At 45.8% G+C, this 10,051-nt stretch overlaps 1 long non-coding RNA gene across 1 annotated transcript in view; it reads left to right on the forward strand.

The window, feature by feature from the left end:
• LOC132251441 (uncharacterized) overlaps positions 1-9,832 on the forward strand; it is a 45,422-nt gene extending 35,590 nt beyond the window's left edge. The window contains exons 3-4 of the long non-coding RNA XR_009463500.1: positions 7,096-7,173; positions 9,616-9,832. This is a non-coding gene — a long non-coding RNA (uncharacterized LOC132251441). The remainder of the gene's footprint in view (positions 1-7,095; positions 7,174-9,615) is intronic.
• Positions 9,833-10,051: the final 219 nt, after the last annotated feature.

The following is a 10,051-nucleotide window of genomic DNA, read 5'->3' on the forward strand; positions in this document are numbered from 1 at the left end:
AGGCTACTGCAACAGTAAGGAAAAAAAAAACCCACACACACAACCCACTGCACATTAGAAACACCGCAGTCAGATAACAAAACACCAGCCTGTGAAGCAAGCCAAGTATTGCTACTGTGTGTTTGGTGTCAGTTAAATATCTTAAAAAATAGTCAAGCTTTTGTGTGGAGCAAAGGCAAAAGAACAGTGATGTGTATCATGAAGGATGCAAACCTCACATCAGGCTGATTTGCCTGTTTGTAGAATGTACCTTTTACATAGCAAAGGAAACAAGACTTTTAAAAGCAGTTATGTTCAGCAAAGGAAGGTGATGGATATCTAAATGCAGACTGAGAATGCACAGGCAGTATGGTCTGATGGGGAAGCCGTATTGCAGTTTAGCTGTGGCTGTGTACAGCAACAAAGGGCTTTCCCCAGGCAGCATATTGTTTCTGAGGAGAGAGGCTTCTGCTGTTTACCTACCTCAGCATTTTCCTTCACAGATTTACCTCTTCATCAGAGTCCCATATCTGCTCTCTGCTCTGGGGAGGGGCAGTGGGTGCTGACTCCCTACTCCACACCAGTGTTGATTTAAACATATCTGATGCAGGGGAGGGTGTGTTCTGGCTCCAGTTCCCTGCAACTGCTGCCTAAGCCAGCTTGTGAAGGACTGGGTGGGTAGGGGGGGCACTGTGGAGTTACAGGAGGCGTCCCTCTGCCATCACTGCTAACACTGAGTCCTTAGGTTGCTTGGAAGTACATGGCATGCAGAATTTTGGAATTTGTAGGGTCACGTATGGCAATTTTCTTGACCATTTTTGTATTCACCTCCAGTAATACTACAGCATATTGTTTCATTATTATAAAGGAGGGGTGAAGGAAGGAGGCAGACACAGTAAGACCCTAGGCTCACTCAGGCATGATACGGATTGGTGGTGATGGGGGGTGAAGGGGTGGGGAGAGGAGCTAAGTGAAAGCATTTACCTCTGGCAGGGGAGGGAATTGAGTAACAAATCTTCTATAGGGACTTTCATCTAGAGAAAGCTGCTGTCATTAATTCCAGTATGAGAAACTGAGATTTAAAAAAAAAAAATTTGTGGGTCAGGCCAAATTAGCTGAATCAGTTCTGAATTTTATCGACTGAGTAGAAGTCTGCGTGGTGCTACCACCAGCAAGACTCTTCAGTCTGGGGCTTCAGGTACTCCCAAATCCATGGCTGGCATTCTATATGCAGGCCTCAGCCTGGAGGTCTTAGAGTTTGGATGCGCCCGAGTCTCACTTGCCCTTAGGCCAAAGACAAAAGGAGCAAGCTAGGAACAAATCTCTCAATTCCATAAAACATAGGTGTAGCTGAGATCCTCCCATTGGGAGGCTATAATAGACTCTTATAGGGGGTCTAGTCCACAGTGCATTGGACAGGTCTCCACCCTCTACTACATAACACCATTCAAGGTGATGTTGGCCCTGGGAACAGGCCAGTACAGCCCAGAAAAGGTACTACACTTGATCTTAGTTTGCAAGAGGCTTGAGAAGTACTGAGAAACACCAGCTACTGTTACATCCTTCCTGCCCCTGGCTCTGGCACAGAATACTGAGGGGAGTAGAGGAAGACAGCACTTAAGCCCCTTAGGCTACGGACAGGCATTCAAAAAGCCTGAGCCTGAATTGATTCAATCTTTGCAGGTTAGTCTAACTTGGCTAGGCAGGCTGAACAGGTTGGAAACTGGACAGACATTTTCTCTGGACTGAGGAAGTTCAGGCACATACCTGCAGTGGCAGCCTTCCCTTTCCTTGCAGAGCACTAAGCTGGGGAAGGGGGGGCGGGGAGGGGGCAGTTGTGGCCAGGTGCCCAGCAGGACCTCTGATTAGGGAGGTCTGCCTGCACAGCCCCAGGCTTTTCCCCACTGGCTGCTCGAGGGGTGGGAGCCCTCTGCTAGCACTCCGAGGCAAGGTGAGGTGTGCAGTGCATACATCCATTGAGGATATGGAGCTTTTCAATGTCCCTCCCTGCTTCTTTATATTCTCTGCAGCAAACAAGCCAGCAGGGGGCTGATAACAGTGATTATCACCTCATCAGCAAAACAATAGGCTCCCTCCATTACTTCAAACTCTTCTTAAACTGCTTACTGGCTGACCTGTTGATTAGCTCCAAATAGCCCTAAGCGGTCACTGTTCTGTCTGCCTGTCCCAGTGAAACTGGAGAGAAACAAACACATAGAAACTAGGGGTGCACGAAATGGGTCATATTCGCTTTGGATTTGGCCCAAATTCGGGACAGTGACTCAATTTATTGATTTGGATCACTGTCCCCGATTTGATTCAGCTGAATCCAAATCTGAAGATTTGATGCTGATTCAGAGAATCAGTGATTTGGCCATAGACACAGCTTTACATGTTTTTTCTACATACCTTGAGGTACCAGGTGTGGCTCATGAATGCTGTGAAGCTGGGGCAGATCGACCCAGGAGGCACCAGTCGCTGAGCCAGGAGGGTGCAGGGGAGCCTCCCAACATGCTCCCTGGGAAGTTGACTGGAAGTGCTTCTGGTCCACTTCTGGGTCTGCTGCCAAGCACACTGGGGAGGCCGCCCATGTTTCTGTGGGATGCTCCATCCACCCCATAATCTCCTCATTCATGAGCCACCTGGTACCTAGAGGTATGTAGAAAGAACATTTAAAGCTGTGTCTATGTCTGAATCACTGAATCTTTCTGAATCTCTCCAAAAAGATTTGGAGGGTTTCAATTTGATTCGGAGAGATTAAAGGGTCTCCTGATTTGATTCAGATTTGGAGATTTGGCCATCAAATTGGGTCAAATCTCCACTGAATTGAATCAGGGACCAAAGTTTTGCACAGCCCTAATAGAAACTTCTCAGCATTAGCTAGCATACCATGTGCCTAGGGGCCATGGGGCTGGCGTCTGTGCTGTGGGAGATGGGAGGGAGGGGGGGATTTCTGCTTAAGCAGTGAGGGGTGGGTAGGGCAGGGGGAAGCCAGGCAGACTCTGCCAGAGCTCTAGCCGGGGAGCAGAGGGGAGGGGCCAGCCCTGCTGTGGAGCAGAGAGACCCACCTAGCCCAGAGAGCATGCTGGGGGTGTATGGTTTATCTTAAGCATGTGGTCTGGGACAAACATTGCTTAAACTGGTTTGAGCCAAATCAGTTTAATACTACATTAAACCAGGATTATCTCAAACCAGTTTCAGCCATTTTCAAACTGATTTATATACACTGAACATCTATTCTGTTTCAGGTTTAAACCAGTTTCTGATCACTTAAACCGGTTTATGTGTACAGGCAACCCCTGCTTAATGCGGTTTCGCTTACTGTGGTTTCTCTATAGTGCTCATTTCAAATACCTACCTGGTTTCACTTAGTGCTCAGCGCAATTTGTTATAATGCTTAGTGTGGGGGGTGGGGAGAAGCAGTGGCGGTGGTGTCTTTGTTGAGTGAAGCGGTGAGTGGTAGCCGGCAGGACCCCAGGGTCCAGCGAGTGGGGAGAAGCAGTGGTGGTGGCGAGAAGGGGTGGGCAGGGGATGTGAGCGTGGGGCTTGGGCTGGCACCCAGGGCCAGGGCTGGCAGGGTGGCAGGAGCACAGGGCCCAAGGCCAGGGCTGACAGCAGTGCAAGGCCTGGGCCAGTCACAGCCAGCACTCAAGGACACTTGCGCAGTGTCCCCCACCCCAGGCCACAGTGGGGTCAAGCCCCCCTCCCCCCGTCCGCGGGCTGCAGCCCGTGACCTGTTCCGCCGGTGGGTTCATAGATTCATAGATGTTAGGGTCGGAAAGGACCTCAATAGATCATTGAGTCCAACCCCCTGCATGGCAGGAAAGAGTGCTGGGTTTAGATGACCCCAGCTAGATGCCTATCTAACCTCCTCTTGAAGACCCCCAGGGTAGGGGAGAGCACCACCTCCCTTGGGAGCCCATTCCAGACCTTGGCCACTCGAACTGTGAAGAAGTCCTTCCTAATGTCTAGTCTAAATCTGCTCTCTGCTAGCTTATGGCCATTATTTCTTGTAAACCCCAGGGGTGCCTTGGTGAGTAAAGCCTCACCAATTCCCTTCTGTGCCCCCATGATGAACTTATAGGCAGCCACAAGGTCACCTCTTAACCTTCTCTTGCAGAGGCTGAAGAGGTCCAGGTGCCCTAGTCTCTCCTCATAGGGCTTGGCCTGCAAGCCCTTAACCATATGAGTGGCCCTTCTCTGGATCCTCTCCGGGTTATCCACATCCCTCTTGAAGTGCGGCACCCAAAATTGCATGCAGTATTCCAACGGGTCTGACCAGAGGCCGATAGAGGGGAATTATCACTTCCTTGGTTCTGTTCATCATGCATCTGCTGATGCATGATAAAGTGCCATTAGCTTTTCTGATGACTTCGTCACACTGCTGACTCATGTTCATCTTGGAGTCCACTAGGACTCCAAGATCTCTTTCTGCTTCCGTGCCGCCAAACAGGTCATTTCCTAGGCAGTAGGTATGCTGGACATTTTTCCTCCCTAGGTGCAGCACTTTGCATTTCTCCTTGTTGAATTGCATTCTGTTGTTTTGTGCCCATATGTCCAACCTGTCCAGGTCTGCTTGTAGGTTCTCGACTAATGCGCTGTAGGCAAGGCAGCTGGGGCTGTACACAGGTGCACTAGTGGCCTGTGGATGTGGTGCAGTGGGGGCCATTGCGGTAGTGGAACAATAAGACCAGGAGGAGCCGATGCCTTCCCTGGCAGACCCTGTGCAGTGACTTGCTGGGAGTGGCAGGGCCAGGGCTGGCAGCTGATATGCAACCAATTATATTTATTTACATTAAACCCTATGGGAAAATGAGTTTCACTTAACTCTGTTTTGCTTAGCACTTGATTTTTCTGGAACCAAGTAAGAGTGCTAAGTGGGTGTTGCCTGCAATGTCTGTCCCTTACTGCCAGTGCTCAGGAGGGAGGCGGGGGCAAGATTGCCTGTGAAGACAGGATTCCTACAAGAAAAAGGAGATGTGGCATGACTAATTCCTTTTCCACCAGATCTCAGCCCAATGTGGTGTCATGGTCACTACATACTCTGCTTTGCTGTTAGCCAAATTGAAAAGTAGGGGGAAGATAAGGCAGAACCACCCCAGTCCTCCCATTTTTACTAATATTGTGCCTGGATCTTTCTTTGACCTAATTCACTATTATTTTTCCAGATTAATTTAAGATACGTAGAATAGTATTCAGGTTTATATGAGTATTATTTTCCTAGTACCTACAGAGAGATCATAGTTAAAACTGTTGCCTCTACCAAGTCCTATGTCCTACTTGAGCATTTTGCTAGAACGATAAATTACCAGTTCACTTCAATTGCTATTAACAGATATTAACCCCAACCATTTGTAGTATTAACCTTTTTGAAAACCCAAACTTGGCCTTGTGATGAGGTAAGGAAGTAAAGTGTCAGTTTCTTACATGAGTTCATGCAATATTTAAATTATGCAATATTGATACAGTATTTAAATTAAATATTGTGGTCAATGAAGTAGATTTCTTCCATATGAACTGCTTGTTGCTAGACCTGTGTAAGAGTGTAAGCGAAATGTCTCTCTCGATGATGTTTTTCCTTCTTGCATGATCACCATCGGTCCCCTCTTTACTCTCCTGCCATGCCTTGATGTTGTAATACTAAGAAAGGAGGGAGATAGGATGTTAACAGTAATCAACGATGTTGCTCTAGGTTGGCGATGCTCTTCACAGGGCTCCTCTGTCCCTACATCCTGTCCTGTTCCACACCTTGCTCATATTTTGGCTGATAGCCAAATCCCAGATGTGTCCAATTAGGGGTCAGTTACAGCCCTAGCCTTCTTCTGACCCACCAGCCTCAAGTGTCCAGCCTTGCTCCCAGTGGGAATAGAAACCCCCTTGCTTTATGTTCACCCTTGGATTTTCCCAATTTAGGTCAGTTTATCTCACTCAGCTGGAGAGGAATCTACTTCACCTGCCAACATCTGGTTTTCCTAGTCTGGTTGGTTGTGGTCACCCACACCGCTAAATGTCAGCTTAAATACCTAAGGCGTGGTTCTTGGGTTGCTTCCTTTATTTCCTCCCTTTTCCCTTGGGTCTTTCCTACCCATCTATGTAAATCTGTCTTCATCTATTCCTGGTCCCACCTACCATCACTCTCAGGTCGCTCCCAGGCCTGACTCTCTTTCTCCCTCTCTTTCTGTCTCTCTCCCACTGGCTTTCTTTTCCTTGCCCTAGTAATCAGCGGATTTTTATTACTTATATTCCAGGCCGGCTCTGATTCCCCTGGTCAGGGATCTTTAGTCTCTCTCTTGAATTTGCCAGCCTCTTGTGCTCCAGGGCTCTGACTGAGCCCTGATCCCAGGTTCTGTGCTGGTTCTGGCTCCAGTACTGCTCCCTGTATTTTCCCTTTACCAAGGGATTCCACTCTGCTGGTTGTCTCCTTAGTGTTCTGCTGGAAGTTAAGAGAACAGTGGAAGCCAGTTCCCACCACCAGTGGTGGGTCATATTCCAACTGGCCTCTTCTGCTTCTACCAGCCATGTGGGGATGCATCGCTGTGGCTTGCTCATGCACGCTGCAGTGCCCCTGGCCCCAAGTAATTCCCTGGGTAGGCTCCATTTCGGCAGTCATGCCCAGACTGTAACAGGGTCCAGGGCCAGTGCCCTGCTACAAAGAGTTTTGTTATCTTAATCTGTATAGAAGTAGTTTAAAAATTGAAAACAGCTTCCTGAAAATTCAGCCAATATAGAATGACTTTTGAGTGAACATCATCAAATGTTTTGAGTGAACCTCATTTTGAATAGAAGAGAAATAATATTTGAAAGTTTGTGATGTCTTTTTATGTCGTCACAGGTTGAATTTAAGACAGTTTGTCTAGGTTGAATTTAAGGCATAAGGATGAGTATCAATAAACCTTATAAAGTTTGTATATCTCTAGTTGCAGCACAGATGGGGGTTTGATTTCTTTATTACTGAGTCATCACAAGCTATTAATGGGTACAATTAAAATAGTTTGAAATTATGATTTGTCTAACAGAAAGTCCATTAAGATTATCAGTTGAATTGTTTCTAATATTATTATTAGGAGCATTTAAGGGGGTTCCTGTTTAATACTGGCTGCACTTTATTTTTCCTAGTGCCTGTGATAGCTGTTTCAATGGACTGTTCCTATCTATTGAAAACTTCACATGTGTTTTGCTACCAAATATCCAATGGTAAGAAAAACTTACTCCTTTTTATATGAGAGGCAAGGATTTTGTCAGTGATATATTTTATTGGACCAGCTGCATGATTGAGATAAACTTAAGTTTGTCACATATTTCCTGGACTATCACAGCTACAACATCACCCAAATACTACCACTTAACCCTAGTTAATTAATATCGAATCATTGTATTATAAAATCAGTTTTGACATCTACTTTAGACCAAACTAACCAGATTCATATTATATTTCAAATGCAAGATTATATTAAGATAGAGCTTTCTAGACAGGTGGAGAAAAAATGAACAAGGCAGGTATCAGATCTGCTGGTCCCACAGTGCAATATGAAGTGATTGATATGAAGTGATTTCTGATGAAGTCAGAAATTTAAGTGGGTTTCAGTTCTGGCACCTTTCTCCTTTTATTTTCTTGGATGAATGTGTTACTAGAACAGTTTGGCTTAGATGGTTTCTTAAAATTTTGAAAATCATTTAGTTAGGTACCTAAATATGGATTTTGGAACTAGTTTAGATGTTGACTTCTGAAACTATTTGCATCAGAAACATGATGTTCAGAAATTTCTGAAACATCGGAGGAGCAAGATCATGTAACAGTATACTAGTCTCAGGAGTTGGAGCAAGAAACATATGTAATATTGAAATGGAGCTTGATTACTTAGTGAAAGAGATTTTATAATGTGATTGTCTGCAATAGCAGAGATTGGACTTGACTCAGAAGGCACATCTATACTGTTAAAAGACCTGCACTTGGAGCATTACAGTGAGGCACAGTATATCCACTCCATTCATGCTACATTCCAAAATGGATGTAATATGCTTATGTAAATCAGTGTCACACTGTGCAATATGTTAGTGGAAAGCAGCTTGTTCCAAATTGAAAAACTAGTTAAGGCAGGGGCTGGCAATGTTTTTTGGGCAGAGTGCCAAAAACATCTGTAACCTCAACTTGTAAAGTGTTGGCATGCCAGTGGAGGATGGCAGGGGAGCCATCAGGGGCTTGATCCTTGTTGTGGCAGTGCAGCCCCATGCTCTTTCCCACCATCTGCCCTGAGGCATGTGTGTACCTACTGTCAGCAATGAACCCGGCACAGACCCTGGTACAGCCACTTGCAGTCTCCCAGCTGTGTGCCACAGCTGGCTTGGAATTTGGACAAGCCCCTGCTGCCTGCCTTGAAGACTGGGTTGCTTGTAGCATGCAGCAGGGAGGCTGCAAGCAGCTGCACCAGGGTTCGCAGAGCCCCTGCTTGGCTCATAGCCAAAGTGGGTAGCAGGGAAGGGACTGGGGTTGCACCACAATGACAAGAATTGCTCCCCTGTCATCCTCTCTGAGGCATGTGCGCCAAACAAAATGTCATTTCATGCCAGAGTGTGGCATGTGTGCTGGGTGTTGCTTACCCCTGAGTTAAGTTCATATATGCAGTGATGATATCTCCAGAAAACCAGGTTTTATATGATAAAGTAATAAATATTTAGCTATTTTATTATGCTTCATAGCCATTACAACTTGTCATTAATGATGTACATACAGTCATTCTTTATGCTGGTCACTTTAATGACTTCTATAAATTCACTGATAACTTTGAAGGCTGACAGGTGGGATCAATCTGCCCAGAACAGGTCTCTTCTCTTGTTTTGCCTGTGTTTGCAATTAGACTGCTTGGGGAAAAAACACATTTTGATGTTACATTTGTAATTTGAATAAGGAACACCCCCCCCTCCCCCCCCCCCCCCCCCCCCAATTTCCTTAGGTCACAAAAGTCTCTACAGAAGTAACCAGGACTTGAAATTAAGCTTTCTGGTTGGGGGAGTCTGAATGCGAGAGAGAATCTTTGGCCTCAAGGCCACCAATAGATTGGTGACTGAAAGCAGAGACACTCTGAGAGCTCTTTCTGGCTTTTGTGAAATGAGCTTTGGTTTTGGCCTGAGACTGGTCTCAGTCTAGTGTTTGTATCTTCAAAGCTTCTATTGTAATTGACACTCTTGTTGGCGGCTTCTCATATTGAATAGATAGGGAAAGCTTACTGGTTGCATGGGACTAGTGCAGAGTTTAGTTTGCGTAGGCCACATTTATTGGCAGCAAGTAAGGCAACAGGTTTTGTTCCATGGGGACCAGAAAAACTTGTGTTATAGCGTCACTAACATTGGTGTTTTTTCAGTCTTTTAGTTTTTTGAGTGGGGATTGGTGGAAGCCAGTGTTCTCCTTGTTCCAGGTTAATGTCTTTGACAGTTTCAAACTTCTACTTTTTCCAGCAGGGTTCATAGAGACACAGGAGTCACTGCCTAAGACAGCAACAAAAAAAGATAAGGATATATTGTATACAGTAATTCTTTCATCCTATTCAGGCAGCAAGAGCAAAGAAACGCATCTTTTGTCTCTAGTAGCAACAAAATCAATGAACTCAGTCAAAAGTGTGCTTTGTTTTTATTTTTTAGCATGGGAGCCAGGAAATCTACAAATCCCAGAGGAACCTGGAAGCAGGAAGAAGTCATGAGAACCCTGCAGAGTCCTGCTGCTGTAATTCTGGACTGCAAATCCCAGAGACCGCAGGGGCAGTAGGGAGAGGAAGTGAACACACAGCCAGATAGCCTGCTCTAGCTGCCTCCACCTTCTGGCCTGAGCTACTGCAGGCATGTGGCTGCATTTCCTGAAAAAAAGGTAAATATCTGTTCACCTCTGTTTCAATTTAATCTGTGCACCTTAGACTGACCTGCAAAGACTGAATCAATTCAGCCTCAGACTTTTTGACTGTCTGTACCTAGCCCTTCTGTCAAGCTTTGTTCAACAACTGGCAGTCTGTTGATAGGAAGTTAACAGTCACTTTGGCTAGGGACAGAAATTACGCATAAACTGGTATTAGGAAACTAGTTC

The sequence above is a fragment of the Alligator mississippiensis genome, chromosome 7, assembly GCF_030867095.1.
Source record: "Alligator mississippiensis isolate rAllMis1 chromosome 7, rAllMis1, whole genome shotgun sequence".
Taxonomy (NCBI): Eukaryota; Metazoa; Chordata; order Crocodylia; family Alligatoridae; genus Alligator; species Alligator mississippiensis.